General features: G+C 37.5%; 1 long non-coding RNA gene across 1 annotated transcript in view; it reads left to right on the top strand.

The window, feature by feature from the left end:
• The window catches only part of LOC116639491, a 182,570-nt gene extending 166,582 nt beyond the window's left edge, over positions 1 to 15,988 (top strand). The window contains exons 5-6 of the long non-coding RNA XR_004300854.1: positions 14,846 to 14,963; positions 15,790 to 15,988. This is a non-coding gene — a long non-coding RNA (uncharacterized LOC116639491). The remainder of the gene's footprint in view (positions 1 to 14,845; positions 14,964 to 15,789) is intronic.
• Positions 15,989 to 16,257: the final 269 nt, after the last annotated feature.

A 16,257-nucleotide genomic window follows, 5' to 3' on the forward strand; every position in this document is an offset into this window, starting at 1 on the left:
CGGGGCTCAAACCAAGAACCCTGGGATCATGACCTGAGCCGAAGGCAGACGCTTAACTGACGAGCCACCCAGGTGCCCCAGTCTCTTTTCTTTTTCTTTTTTTAATTTTTTTTTTATTAACATATAATGTGTTATTTGTTTCAGCGGTACAGGTCTGTGATTCATCAGTCTTATACAATTCACAGCATTCTCCATAGTACATACCCTCCCCAATGTCCATCACCCAGCCATCCCATCCCTCCCACCCCCCTCCACTCCAGCAACCCTAAGTTTGTTTCCTGAGATTAAGAGTCTCTTATGGTTTGTCTCCCTCTCTGGTTTCTTCTTGTTTCATTTTTTCCTCCCTTCCCCTATGATCCTCTGTCTTGTTTCTCAAATTCCTCATATTGGTGAGATCATATGATACTTGTCTTTCTCTGATTGACTTATTTCGCTTAGCATAATACCCTCTAGTTCCATCCACATGGTTGCAAATGGCAAGATTTCATTTTTTTTGATGGCTGCATAAAATTCCATTGTATATATAATACCACATCTTTTTTATCCATTCATCTGTTGATGGACATCTAGGCCCTTTCCATAGTTTGGCTATTGTGGACATTGCTGCTATAAACATTGGGGTGCAGGTGCCCCTTCACATCACTACATTTGTATCTTTGGGGTAAATACCCAGTAGTGCAATTGTTGGGTTGTAGGGTAGCTCTATTTTCGACTTTTAGAGGAACCTCCATACTGTTTTCCAGAATGGCTGCACCAGCTTTCATTCCCACCAACACTGTAGGAGTGTTCCCCTTTCTCTGCATCCTTGCCAACATCTGTCATTTCCTGACTTGTTAATTTTAGCCATTCTGACTGGTGTGAGGTGGTATCTCATTGAGGTTTTGATTTGTATTTCCCTGATGCTAAGTGATGTTGAGCACTTTTTCATGTGTCTGTTGGCCATTTGGATGTCTTCTTTACAAAAATGTCTGTTCATATCTTCTGCCCATTTCTTAATTGGATTATTTGTTCTCTGGGTGTTGAGTTTGATAAGTTCTTTATAGATTTTGCATACTAGCCCTTTATCTGATATATCATTTGCAAATATCTTCTCCCATTCTGTCAGTTGTCTCTTGGTTTTGTGGACTGTTTCTTCTGCTATGCAAAAGCTTTTTATCTTGATGAAGTCCCAATAGTTCATTTTTGCCCTTGCTCCCCTTGCTTTTGGCAATGTTTCTAGGAAGAAGTTGCTGTGGCTGAGGTCGAAGAGGTTGCTGCCTGTGTTCTCCTCTAGGATTTTGATGGATTCCTGTCTCACATTTAGGTCTTTCATCCATTTTGAATCTATTTTTGTGTACGGTGTAAGGAAATGGTCCAGTTTCATTCTTCTGCACGTGGCTATCCAATTTTCCCAACACCATTTGTTGAAGAGACTGTCTTTTTTCCATTGGACATTCTTTCCTGCTTTGTCGAAGATTAGTTGACCATAGAGTTGAGGGTCCATTTCTGGGCTCTGTATTCTGTCCAACTGATCTATGTGTCTGTTTTTGTGCCAGTACCATACTGTCTTGATGATTACAGCTTTGTAGTAGAGCTTGACATCCAAAATTGTGATGCCGCCAGCTTTGCTTTTCTTTTTCAACATTCCTCTGGCTATTTGGGGTCTTTTCTGGTTCCATACAAATTTTAGGATTATTTGTTCCATTTCTTTGAAAAAAGTGCATGGTATTTTGATAGGGATTGCATTGAACGTGTAGATTGCTCTAGGTAGCATAGACATTTTCACAATATTTGTTCTTCCAATCCATGAACATGGAACATTTTTCCATTTCTTTGTGTCTTCCTCAATTTCTTTCATGAGTATTTTATAGTTTTCTGGGTACAGATCCTTTGCCTCTTTGGTTAGATTTATTCCTAGGTATCTTATGGTTTTGGGTGCAATTGTAAATGGGATCGACTCCTTAATTTCTCTTTCTTCTGACTTGTTGTTGGTGTATAGGAATGCCACTGACTTCTGTGCATTGATTTTATATCCTGCCACTTTACTGGATTCCTGTACAAGTTCTAGCAGTTTTGGGGTGGAGTCTTTTGGGTTTTCCACATAAAGTATCATATCATCTGCAAACAGTGAGAGTTTCACTTCTTTGCCAATTCGGATGCTTTTTATTTCTTTTTGTTGTCTGATTGCTGAGGCTAGGACTTTTAGTACTATGTTGAACAGCAGTGGTGATAGTAGGACATCCCTGCCGTGTTCCTGACCTTAGGGGAAAAGCTCTCAGTTTTTCCCCATTGAGTATGATATTCGGTGTGGGTTTTTCATAGATGGCTTTTATAATATTGAGGTATGTGCCCCTATCCCTACACTGTGAAGAGTTTTGATCAAGAAAGGATGCTGTACTTTGTCAAATGCTTTTTCTGCATCTATTGAGAGGATCATATGGTTCTTGTTCTTTCTTTTACTAATGTATCGTATCACATTGATTGATTTGTGGATGTTGAACCAACCTTGCAGCCCAGGAATAAATCCCACTTGGTCGTGGTGAATAATCCTTTTAATGTACTGTTGGATCCTATTGGCTAGTATTTTGGTGAGAATTTTTGCATCCATGTTCATCAGGGATATTGGTCTGTAATTCTCCTTTTTGATGGGGTTTTTGTCTGGTTTTGGGATCAAGGTAATGGTGGCCTCATAAAATGAGTTTGGAAATTTTCCTTCCATTTCTTTTTTTTTTTTTTTTTTTATTTTTTTTTTTTTTTAAGATTTTATTTATTTATTTGACAGAGAGAGAGACAGAGACAGAGAGAACACAAGCAGGGAGAGTGGAGAGGGAGAAGCAGGCTTTCTGCAGAGCAGGGAGCCTGATGCGGGGCTTGATCCCAGGATCCCGGGATCATGACCTGAGCCGAAGGCAGACGCTTAACGACTGAGCCACCCAGGCGCCCCCCATTTCTATTTTTTGGAACAGTTTCAGAAGAATAGGTATTAATTCTTCTTTAAATGTTTGGTAGAATTCCCCTGGGAAGCCATCTGGCCCTGGGCTTTTGTTTGTTGGGAGATTTTTGATGACTGCTTCAATTTCCTTAGTGGTTATAGGTCTGTTCAGGTTTTCTGTTTCTTCCTGGTTCAGTTTTGGTAGTTGATACATCTCTAGGAATGCATCCATTTCTTCCAGGTTATCTAATTTGCTGGCATAGAGTTGCTCATAATATGTTCTTATAATTGTTTGTATTTCTTTGGTGTTGGTTGTGATCTCTCCTCTTTCATTCATGATTTTGTTGATTTGGGTCATTTCTCTTTTCTTTTTGATAAGTCTGGCCAGGGGCTTATCAATCTTGTTAATTCTTTCAAAGAACCAGCTCCTAGTTTCGTTGATCTGTTCTACTGTTCTTTTGGTTTCTATTTCATTGATTTCTGCTCTGATCTTTATTATTTCTCTTCTCCTGCTGGGTTTAGGCTTTATTTGCTGTTTTTTCTCCAGCTCCTTTAGGTGTAGGGTTAGGTTGTGTATCTGAGACCTTTCTTGTTTCTTGAGAAAGGCTTGTATTGCTATATACTTTCCTCTTAGGACCACCTTTGCTGCATCCCAAAGATTTTGAACAGTTGTGTTTTCATTTTCATTGGTTTCCATGAATTTTTAAAATTCTTCTTTAATTTCCTGGTTGACCCATTCATTCTTTAGTAGGATGCTCTTTAGCCTCCATGTATTTGAGTTCTTTCCAACTTTCCTCTTGTGATTGAGTTCTAGTTTCAAAGCATTGTGGTCTGAAAATATGCAGGGAATGATCCCAATCTTTTGGTACCGGTTGAGACCTGATTTGTGACCTAGGATGTGATCTATTCTGGAGAATGTTCCATGGGCACTAGAGAAGAATGTGTATTCTGTTGCTTTGGGGTGGAATGTTCTGAGTATATCTGTGAAGTCCACATGGTCCAGTGTGTCATTTAAAGTCTTTATTTCCTTGTTGATCTTTTGCTTAGATGATCTGTCCATTTCAGTGAGGGAGGTGTTAAAGTTCCCCACTATTATTGTATTGTTGTCAATGTGTTTCTTTGCTTTTGTTATTAATTGCCTTATGTAACTGGCTGCTCCCATGGTAGGGGCATAGATATTTACAATTGTTAGATCTTCTTGTTGGATAGACCCTTTAAGTAGGATATAGTGTCCTTCCTCATCTCTTATTACAGCCTTTGGTTTAAACTCTAATTTGTCTGATATAAGGATTGCCACCCCACCTTTCTTTTGATGTCCATTAGCATGGTAAATGGTTTTCCAGCCCTTCACTTTAAATCTGGAGGTGTCTTTGGGTCTAAAATGAGTTGGCCCTATTCTCTTTCCTATATAGAAGTAAAAAACTAATTAGAAAAATGAAAGATCCAAGTCAATGAGAATAAAAATTATTAAAATATTCATGAGTCAACTTAGCAGAGTATAAAACATTTATGGGGGAAATTATATGATTTTACTCAAGTATATATAATAAAGCCCGAATAAAGAAGTCTCAGGATAAGATAACTCAATAGTATAAATAAATGTGTAAATAAATATGTAAATTAAATGCAATATGAACTAAAATCCCAACAAGATTTTTTCAATGATAGTTACAAGTGTCTTTTAAAATTCATCTGAAAGAGAAAACATGCAAGGATATCCTAAAATAAAAGGTTGAGAAAGAAAGATAAACAATGAGAGTGTAAGTTGGATTTGTTTTTTATTTTTTCCTTAAAGAAGAAAGCATTTCTGCTCCTCCTTGGAAGGATTATTGGAGTAAATACTCCAAGAAAATTGGGTTGAAGATGCTGGCATTCTCTTCCTTGAATCACCTTGAACTGTTTGAGTAATTGCTTTGCAGATCTCACCCTCCCCACAGTTAGATCCTAAGCACTAGATCTGTAGGGAAGAAATAGAAAGCATCACTTTGGCCCCAAGCCAAGCTATATCCTCTTACACAACATATCGGAAGTTCTATATTTTGGGGAGATTACTGGGCACTACTCATCCAGTATAAATCTCATGCTGTACATTTTCATCCTTATTGGATTCTAAGTGCCTATTGTCAATTTTTGAGGAATCTAGAGAGAAGGATGGTGAATAATCACCAATCCTAAATCTCCAAGAAGGAAGTTACCCTACTGGAATCTCAAAATGAACCAAAAGGCAAAAAGACACCTATTAATTTAAGATACAACTAGAATTTCTAATAATGAGAAAATGATATTGAGGTAATCAGCTGACCATTTGTTCTTAAAAAATTAAATCTCTACCTCACAGCAAACATAAAAATAACTTGGATAATTAAATAAGTACTATTACAAAAACCTACAGACTTCTTAAAGGAATGTACAGACGGTTATTTTGACAATTGTGAAGCTGAGGGGATCTATGAAAGATTTTAAACCCCAAACCCATAAAAAAACTAACAGCTTTTTATCTTAAAAATGAACAGTTTCTGGACAATGAGATACAACAGTCAAATTTAAAGTAACAAACTGGAAGAAAATATTTGCAACAGATATGACAGAGAAAGAACCATCAGGGGATTCCTATAGTTCAATAAGGAGAAGCAAATAGCCTAATAAAAAAAATAAACAATAGTTATAAACTGGCAGTTCTTAAAAAAAATGGCCAGCCTACATCTGAAAATGTGCTTAAACTCACTAACAAAATTCAAAGTGGCAAATTTCCCCCATCAGATTAGCAAGACTTAAAAAGACTAGTATGCAAACTAGTGCTCTCGTAAACTGTTGGTCAGTATTTAACTTGGTTCAATCTTTTCAAGGTCAATTTGACAATATTTTTTTAATTTAAGATTTACATATTCTTTAACCAACAATTAATTCTGTCTTTAAAAATCCATGTTTAGTGGGGCACCTGGGTGGCTCGGTCATTTGAGCCTCTGGCTCTTGACTTTGGCTCAGGTCATGGTCTCAGGGTCCTGAGATCGAGCCCCAAGTCAGGTTCCATGCTCGGTGGGGAGTCTGCTGGAGATTCTCTCTCTTCCTTTCCCTCTGCCCCTCCCCCCACGCTCTCTCTCTTTCTCTCTCTCTCAAATAAATAAATAAATCTTAAAAAAAAAAATCCATGTTTAATGTCCTTGTCCTCTCCTGCAGTGATGTCCTTGCTGGATCTCCACCCCTTAGTGTGTGAGATCACAACTCACATGCTCAGTTTCAGCCAGGACTGTTTCTAGGCTACAACTTAGTTTCTCCTCACCTGTTCAGTCATAGTTTCTCACCCATACCTCCAGGGGGCTGGGTTAAAAGGAGCTTCCATTCTCAGCCCCATTGTGTGACAGAATCAGAACCTTCTCCCACAACCATCTAGGCAAAAGGTGAAAAACTCAGCTGCCTGCTGGGTTCCAGAAAGTAAAAGAAATGAATGAAGCAAGGAGAGTAGAAGTATATATGTTAGTGGTAGACTCTGAAAGCAAAGTGCAGAGCATGTACTCTGGCCAAAGTAATCCATATTTATATGTGAAATATCCTAACTTATGAGTAGTTCACTAATTTTAGTTCGTTCAATGAAACAAGGAAAATATAATTTGTGGAGAGCAAAGGAAACATAATTTGCCTCATGAGCAATTTCTTGATAAGCCTCCAATCTAGCAGTGGCTACCAGTCCAGTATTACCTTCATTCATGATTAGTTTCCCCTGGTGGCTCTTAGTGCCCTTATCTGCCCAAACACCTTAGATAAGACCATCACAATTCATTGGAGGCTCTAGAAGTACTGATTTTCCAAAAGCAAAGAGTCTTTTTAGGTTGCCTTTCCCAGAATCTCCTTGGCCTCTCTGCAGGTGCATGTACCTCTCTGCCGTGACAATTCTGCATACCAAGGAGATGGCGTGGTGGTGAACAGTATTTAATTAAACCACTAAAGGTCCTGGAGCTCTTCCCTCAAACCAGGGTAACTGCTCATCCTTTTATTACAAAGTCACTCAAGTGACTCAACCAGAACAATGTAAATCTGCTACAACTATACTGTCTTCCTCCAGAGAGAGATGCATATGATAAATCATGCATTGAAAAAATTAATGTTCTACTAATCCCCCAACCACATGATGACTAGAACAAAAGCCACACACTTAAAGTGTAGGCAAAGGACAAGCACAAAATGTGTTCTGCTCAGAGAGAAAGAGTTAAGGGATCACAACCTTCAATTTAAAGACCAAGGTTACTTTATCCGGTTGAGAGAGTAAGGCACTGTTTTCATAGAGTAATGAATCACATTTTTTCTGCCCCACAGAATTCTAATGCTGTCAAGTATGGTAAGATAGATGATCCTATTTAAAATTATATTTTACAAAGCAAAACAGATATAACTCAGTAACTGTGCATCTAATTGACTTAATTGCCTCATTTATCACATGACTTAAGTGAGCTGATGTTTTCTACTCTGCTTCACCCATGTAATTCTTGTAATATAAGAGCTGAGACATGGTGCCAGGCATGAGCGAGAAATCCTCTCTCCTGAGAAAAGATATCATTGGAGTGATGTTGGCTTTGGGTTCCAGTTTATTGAAAAATCAATGTCCATTTGTGCAACCAACACATATGGCTTTCTTCCAGGCTGATGATGGCTTCAGGAGGCTGGCTATCACCTAATGAAGTCAGATCAGCTTACCCGGCACCCAAGTTACAGTTGGCAAAGTGACTTTGTCATTAAAATCCAGTTTATCATTCCTGTTGGTGTTTTTCTTTCCATCTCACCCCCTCCTATCCATTTCTCCTGAAGCCACAGTATTGTTTTTCTCTCTGCAGATAACAGACCAATGGCTCCAGTTTTAACATTTCAAAGGAACTCTGTATGATGTTTGGTGCTCAAAGGATAAACAACTTTTTCATATGTATGTGTCTGTCATTAAAGGCAGGAAAATACATATATACGTAGATAGTCCAGTTCAGTCTTGACTCATAATAGACATTTTTACAAATCAGAGCCAGGTTTGTAATAGGCTCAATTGAAATTCATCAGATTAGCTGTCTTGGGTAAATCAACAAGGCTGTTTGTCTAATGTGTTGATACATTCCAATAAACAGAGTCCAGCTGACATTTTACATGAGGCTTTTAAAAAAATTAATTACCAGTAAAGTAATACCATTTCCCCATTATTAAATGGAGTGGCAGTCTAAATTGCAATGCTGTTTTTCCCCCAGTGTTCTCTTTCCCTGGAGAATACCCCTAGAGTGGTAGTCACTGGCATCAGAAGCTCTGGTAAGGCAGTGGGTTTTTTTTTTCCCCCTGAATCTGCCAAAAGCAACAAATAATTCTGTTAGGAAGTGCCAACTCAATCACTAAGCATGGTTACTAGGTTCTTACTTGAGTCTGTTACATGAAGACCTCCCTCTCTAATAGTTAGGAATGTTCTTATTACAGGTAACAAAACTAACTGGCTGATGTTAGGGGAAAAAAGAAAAAGAAAAATTTATATATACAAATGTGCAAGGATAGCAGGAGGTCACAGATTCAATGGGAAGATAAAGAACCAGGCATAAGACTGGATATGAACCAAGGCATTTTTATGCCAAGAGGGAAGAAGCCAAGGTCTTTTAGCCCAAACAGGCTGGTCTGTAGTTGCTGCCGCATGCAGGACACCGTGGCTGCTTGCTACTGCTATGAGAGAATCTAAATGTCTTTGTGTCCCTTGATAAAGAGTCACAGTCCCATGTTGGGGCCTCTGGTTGACTGGGCCTGGGATATAACTTGTAGTCAAAACAAGATACTGGAAACAACAGAATATATAGTCATTTGTGCTTAGCATTCCTAAAGAAACAAGCATCTAAAAGTTTGCAATGGCTATAGCATGTCTGAACGGGTAAGTGGTAAAAATTCTAAGTGACCATGGACATTTTGAAGGATTCAAGCTCACTACAATCTTAACCAGTGAAGAAATGCATCTGAGAGTTATGTTAAGAATTTTACATAAAGAAACATGTAAAATGGTTTCTGTAGGAGGCATAATAAATAGGGAATCAAAGGATAGGGGAATAAGCTAGTTAAGAAGTAGAGTCTCTAATAAAAATCTCAAGGTTAGGATAAATTTAAATAGGACTAAATTCACAGCGTTCTGTTGTTGTAGTAAGGCGTACCACCAAATGATTTTAGTATACACACATGAGCACACAAGTGCACACACACATGATTTCTGTACATATATGGAAATTACTCTTCTTGCATGGTATTTTACTGGGCCTATAACAAAACTCCCATATAGTCCTTGGTTAAAGCAGTATGTTTGATTCTGGTCTACAGATTTATTTTAAAAGGCTTCATGTGGGAGAAGTGAAAGGAATCTGCATTTATTGAGTGTTCATGGTGTTTTAAGCATCTTTCCATGTCGTATCACTTAATCGCCACAACGTATCTTCAAGATAAGTATGAGCTGCTCAAGTTAAAGATAATAAAGATTAAGTTCGGAGAATGTAGGAGGTTTGCCCAAGGTCACATATAGCAAAAACTGATTTTGTGTGTATGTGTATGTAAGAAGAGTCACATATACTCCTAGACCTTATGTTCTCATCTCCCATTCCTCAGTCTGACTTCTGACCCCATCACTTCAGTAAAACAACTCTAACAAAGGTTATCAGCAGTTTTTATGTGACTAAATTCAATGGATGCTTTTTAGTCCTCATCTTACATCATTTCAGCAGCATCTCACACACTACAATTCTATCCTTCTGGAAACACTCTCATCTAGGTCAACTCAGCTGCTATATCAAAATACCATAGACTGGGTGTTTTAAACAACAGAAATTTATTTTCTCACACTTCCAGAAGCTGGAATATCAAGATCAAGGTGCCAGCAGTTTTGGTTCCTGGTGAGAACCCACTTACTGGCTTTCAGAGGGCTACCATCTTGCTGTGTGCTCACATGATCTGTTCTTTGTGGCAACAAAAAGAGAAAGAAGCCTCTTGTGTTTCTTCCTCTTCTTATAGGGCACAAATCCTATCATGGGGGCTCTACCCTCATGACTTCATCCAAACCTAATTACCTCCTCACCTCCAAATACCATCGTGTTGGGGATTAGGATTTCAACATATGAATTTTTGGAGGACACAAACATTCAACCCATGAGAACTCTCTTCTGCAGAGTGCCATATTTGCATAGTTACCCTTTTCCCTCACCAGCTACTCCTGTTCTGTACCCTTTCTAGCATTATCCATTCTTATTTGCATTCCTCTCTTATTATTCGTGCTATTCCTGGATAATTTTATCCATGCCTACCTTTAATAACTACCAAGGAGCAGATGTCTCATGAATTTATCTCTAGACCACATCTCTAATTTTTAAGTCCAGTTTAATTTACAAAGTTACTTACTTGATATTACTTCTTGGGATAATGACACTTCAAAATTAAAATACTAAAACTGAACTTACAACCTTCTCTCCCCGCAAAAAACTCTATACATACATATATACATACATACGTGTATGCATACACACATACTTGATCTTTTCTAGAATACTGTGTTACAAGGAATGGCACCACCAATTACACTTCAGTTTTACATTTATTGGCATAATTGGTGTCTGTTAGTTTGTAGTCAGTTAGTCAAGATATTAATTGTACCTCTACTACTATTCCAGTACTATTCAAAACTCAGCAAATAGCGGTGACCTAAGCAAGCAGAGTCCCTATGTTAAGGATTATATGACCTTGTGAGGGGATGCAGAAAATAAAAAATAAACAGGGAAAGGGGATAGAGTGTGATTGAGAGACTTGCTATAGCTAGGGAAGCCAATTCTGAAAAGATACCAAATGATTTGAGACTTGAATGATGAAAAAGGGGCAGCCACATGACATTGTTGAGGAAGAATACTCAAGTAGAAGGAGCAGCAACTATAAAGGTCTTGAGATGGAGATGAGTTTTACATGTTCTAGAACCTAATTGTAAGCCAGTATGGCCAGAGTGTAGTGAAAGAGAAGGATAGTGAAGGGAGGTGGGGTTAGAAAGTTCTACAAGCCGTTGACATTCAGATTAGATCTCTGGAGTAAGAAAGAAGTAAAACAACAAAAAAAGAAAGCTGGGTTAGCAATTAAAGGAAAAGTTATACTAATAAGAAGAGTTAAATAATGGCTTTTCATTGTACCTCCTGAAACACGAGGCATAGAAAACTGGCCTGGCATATTCTCAATCTTGGTATCTACTTTCATCCTTTCCCTTTTTAGGGGAAGTTTGGAGGCAGATGTGGTGGGCCTTTATCTGAGTCTCTAAAATCACCCTGTAGTAAAAGGACAAAAACTGATGAGTTCAGAAAGTTGTGAGAGGACTAGAAATTTTGGCTAAAATGTTTCTTGTATACAAAGGATTGAACATAGAAATTCTATTGACATCTAATTGCTGGCATGTGCAGGCTGATAAGTGTTACCAAATGCCTTCCTAAATAAGTATGGGGTGGTGTGGAAAGAAATGTTTCTCTGTTGGCTAAATGGTGAAAGCAGTAACCTATTAAGAGAATTATTCTCAGAGACTGAATGCTAATTGATTTTATGTGCATGTCAAGAAGCCGATCAATGACAGGCTTGCTGCAAAATAGCAGAGCAAAGAAAAATATACAAAGCAGATTGTAGTCAAATGTGGAAAGCATCTGATCTTATCACTGAAAATATCTAGTTTAATGAACATTTTACCAGTTTGGTATGCATAAACTCCATAAAATCCATAAACTGGAATCTCTTTAGTTTCACTCTGAACAATTATAGATACATGTAAATGTTTTTAACTGAAGGAAACCAACTTTATAACTTCATAATCTTAAGAATTTTCTTATTAAAGTGAAATTCATATAATATAAAATTAACTATTTTAAAGTGTATAATTCAGTGTCATTTGTACATTCACAATGCTGTGCAACCATCACTATCTAGTTTGAAACCATATAGTTCCAAAAAGTGGAAACAACCCAAATGTCCATTAACGGATGAATGAGTAAACAAAATGTGATATATCCATACAATTGAATATTATTCAGCTGTAAAAAAAAAGATTGAAGTACTCATACATACTGCAATGTGGATGAACCTAGAAAACATGCTAAGTGAAAAAAAATACAGACACAATAGGTCACATTATATGATTCCATTTATATGAACTTTCCAGATTAGGCAAATCCATAGAAACTTTATAATTTCTTATATGATGAGTGATGGCTGACTTCTCCTTTAAGAACTATGAGCTTTTGTGAATGTAGGGACTGTACCTTATTCATCTATGTTTCCTCAGCCCAAAATATAGTTCCTGGCACATAGAGACCCCATTGTATCAGTCAAGAACTGATATAATCTACTTATCATAGAATTGGAACCACGAGGATATATCTATATATCTATATCTATATATAATATTTGCAGGTATTTATCACAAAGACTTGACCTTACACAATTAATAGAAATAAGAGAAATAGCCTATGTGATGTTTAGTTTCTGAGTCTAGTGCCGGAACATGATGTCCACATGCAGGTAGTTGGGAAGAAAAGATGGTTGTGAAGTCAGGGAAACAAATACAAACTGGAACCTGTGAGTTTGAATTGGAACCCTTAAGAATGAACTGGAACCTCTGTAGGTTCTTTATTGCCTCCAAGTTTACAATTTTGATGAAGGTTTTCTTCAGAAGCTAGGGCCTCATTGCCACAGAGCTAAACACACACATGGACCAGGAGTTGGAGAACTTAGAGCAGGAGATGCAAGGATCTCCAGGATTTGCTGCTGCCACCCTCCAGCCAGGAAGCCAGAGAGTCAGTTCCAATAGGCAGGATTTGCAAAAGCACTCTGTGCTGCACCAACCTTCTCAGCACCAGATGATACCTGGGACTTCACTTCTATCTTCCATGTCAGCGTCTGACCTAATCCCATGAAGGAAAGATGGATACTGGGAAATGTAGCTCAAGCTTAGCTAAATTGAAGCAATGCTAATCAATCTCCCACAATTACCAGGAATGCTTATGGAATAACTGAGTAAACAAGTGCAAAAAATAGTGCTTTAGCAAGCATTTCTGTAACTTCCGTGCCAGCAGAGTGCGCAAAAAAATATTTTCAAGTACCTATATAAACCAGAAAATAGATTGGGCACTTTACCAACATGGTTGTTTCATTATATCATCACAACAACCCCATGACATAATCACAATTTTTATTACACAGTTATTTCTTTTTTTTAATTTAATTCCACAATTATTATTACAAAGATGAAGGAAAAGAAGCACAAATTGTTAAATAGCAATAGGTACTTAGCTTAGGTAGCAAATAACTGAGCTAGAAAAACCAGATTTAGATCTATCCCATTATAAAGCCCATGCTTTGTCTACTATACTGCCCTGCTCCCCACAGACCCACCTTGATTTTCTCCACTTTATGTATAGCAAAGTTTTCTGCTTCTTTCTCCTCTTTCCATCTTCTTCCTTTTCAAGAAAAAAAAAAAAAAAAAGAAGTCCCTCCTTTTCTTCCCATGTAAACTGTTATTAGGGATGACTGAGTTCTATAATGTGTACTTGTTTAGTGGTGCCTGTCAGAGATATTATGAGGCTCAGCATCAGAAAATGACAGACACCTTTCCTTTGTTTCTCTTAGGAGTGAATTATTCTCTCCCTCCTGGTCTCTGTGCTCTGCCCTCTGCTGTTAAATCCACTTCCATGCTATCAATAATCTTCTATGAAACCATGAACAAGTCAAATTCTGAGAAATCCTTCTCATCTGTTTGTTGATAAGTCCCACACATTTCCAAAAAGTGTGTTGTTTGGCAATGACATAATGTTCGATATTATGACAAAAAGACTTAATATATAATTAGCAGATTAAAGAATTGTATTATTTGCCTAAGATAAAGCATAGAAGTGTTAATAGCTAACATTTTTTGGCACTAGCCATGAGCATAGTCTGAGCTAAGAGTTTTATGAGTTCTCTCATTAATCTAAATGAATAACCAATGGAAGGGTTAATTATATATTGACATTTTTTTAATGAAAAAATCTGAGGCTTTGAGAATTTAAAGAACTTGCTCAAAGGTATAGATTAGTAAATTATCAGGTCCATTTGATCTGAAAGCCCTTGTTCTTAATTATCATGAAATGTCATTTAAAACTCCTTACCAATTCTTCCTTTTTTTTTTCCAGAGGCGAAGTTGTGGGGAGGGAGGTGGGTAGAGGGAGAGGGAGAGAATCTTAAGCAGGCTCCATGGAGTCCCATGCGGGGCTCGATTTCACAACCCTGAGATCATGATCTGAGCCAAAATCAAAAGTCAGACCCTTAACTGACTGAGCCACCCAGGCGCCCCAATTTCTTCCTATTATTTAACAAATATCCATTGAGTGCCTACTAGATGGTCAAGTATTAACAGCAGATTAAAACACCATGGCACAGGGCAAAATTAGGAATATAGTCACAGTCATATTTTTTATATTCTAATAGCTGTCTTCAAAACCAGTTTATGATATATGTAGTAAGATTTGGTGATGGAAACCTTTTTGAAGGGTCTCTCCAAAAAAGCTGGGAATGCAGTAGTTTTCCCCCCAAAGACATTAAGACCATTGATCTCATTTCAGTAGGCAGCAGTTAAGTCAATCTAACAACTGCAAGTTTAATTGACTGAATTTTTAAAATTCAAGCTTTTGTCTGCACATTTTATGTACACAAAACAAACAAGGAAAGAATATGTCTTATTTTCATAAATGTTACCTTCTCATTACAAATGCATTGTGAAAATAGGGACCTGTAGACTAGAAGAATCCAACTTTTGGTAGCAAATGCTTATGGAGATTTCTGCTGCTAGTACAGCAGATCCACTCTCGGGCTGTTTTAGATTGTGCTTTTGCTATTTGTTCTATCATTTCCACTCTTCCGTCCCTAATTCCACCCCCTCTTTTATCTTAGATCTTTAGTGCATCCACAGTGGAAAGGCTGTGAACTCGACTAACTGGACTGGGAAATGACATTAGAGAATGTAGAGCACAAGAAGACTGGAGACCTGGCCAAAGAGATCTTCTCAAAGGTCTGTTATCTACTTGTTTTCATACCACACATGGGATTCTTGACTGGAATAGCCAGTGGATATTCCCTCAGTCTAGTGTTTTTTAGAGTTATGCTTTAACCTAGAGCTTCATTGCAACAACAATAAGAGTCACAGAGGTGACTCCTCCAGAACATAGGGTGAGAACTATGTCTGGTTTACCTTAAGCTACTTTTGTGGATATTGCATTATATATGACAGACAGATGGGTTCTGACACAAGCTTCATTTCCTCCTTCACTATGTGAATTAATTTGGCTTGCTGTGGCTCAGAGCATAATACCTTGTAATGGCTTGGGTTTTGCTTTCTTTCATTGTACAGGGTCAACTGATTCTCTTTTTTTGTTGTTTTGTTTTGTTTTTATTTTTGTTTTTATGTTATTAACTGCTATCTTTCTTATTTTGCAAGTATACTCAAAGTTTACTTTATCAACTGAGCTGCTTAAGGGAAATTACTTCCTTCACTATTTCTCAAGATGATCTACTACCAGTTATCCCTTATCATGGATATCTGTCCTGGGTGTCTGGGCTTTCATTGTCTGCTTGCTTTTCCTTTTTAAACTTGACAGTCTGTATCTGTCTGTTCTGTGGTAATACTTTCCATATATTAAATGGCTGCTGTGTATTACCTCTTGCTTTCACAGTAATCCTGCAAAGTGGTGTGATTATCTCTATTTTACAAATAAAAACCTGAGATCTGAGAAATTTAGCTACTTTTCTAAGGTCATATATCATGATTTAAATCTATGTCTATCTGAATTTAAAGCTCAGAGTGACTGAAAAGATATTTTATCCATATCCCATTGTAGTGAGAAAAGACTATTTGGATGGAAGAAAATATTTAACTGACAAATGCCTTGGGCCTCTGCTGTTGGACTGCTTAGGCTCAAACCCTGACTCCACCTTTGTTATCTAACTAACTTTGAGTAAGTTGCTTGAACTTTCTGAGATACAGTTTCCTCATCTGTAGAATGGACATAATTATATTAACTAACTTTCTGTGATATTGTGAGGACTAAATGTGATAGCACATATGATATCACTTTTAAAGGACAGTAGCTGGCATGTGGGAAGAGGTTAGTACATGCTAGCTGCTATTACTATTACTGTTATTATTATTTATGTTTCCTAACTGAAAAGTAGTTTACTAAACAGAAGCATTCATGTCATGGTACTTATTCTGAAACATCAATGAAAATTGCTCATGACTTTAGAAGTTCAGAGGTTTGAGTGTTTAACTATTTCATACCCACAGTCACATGGGGCCATATCTATGC

The sequence above is a fragment of the Phoca vitulina genome, unplaced genomic scaffold (genome assembly GCF_004348235.1).
Source record: "Phoca vitulina isolate PV1807 unplaced genomic scaffold, GSC_HSeal_1.0 scaffold18, whole genome shotgun sequence".
Taxonomy (NCBI): domain Eukaryota; kingdom Metazoa; phylum Chordata; class Mammalia; order Carnivora; family Phocidae; genus Phoca; species Phoca vitulina.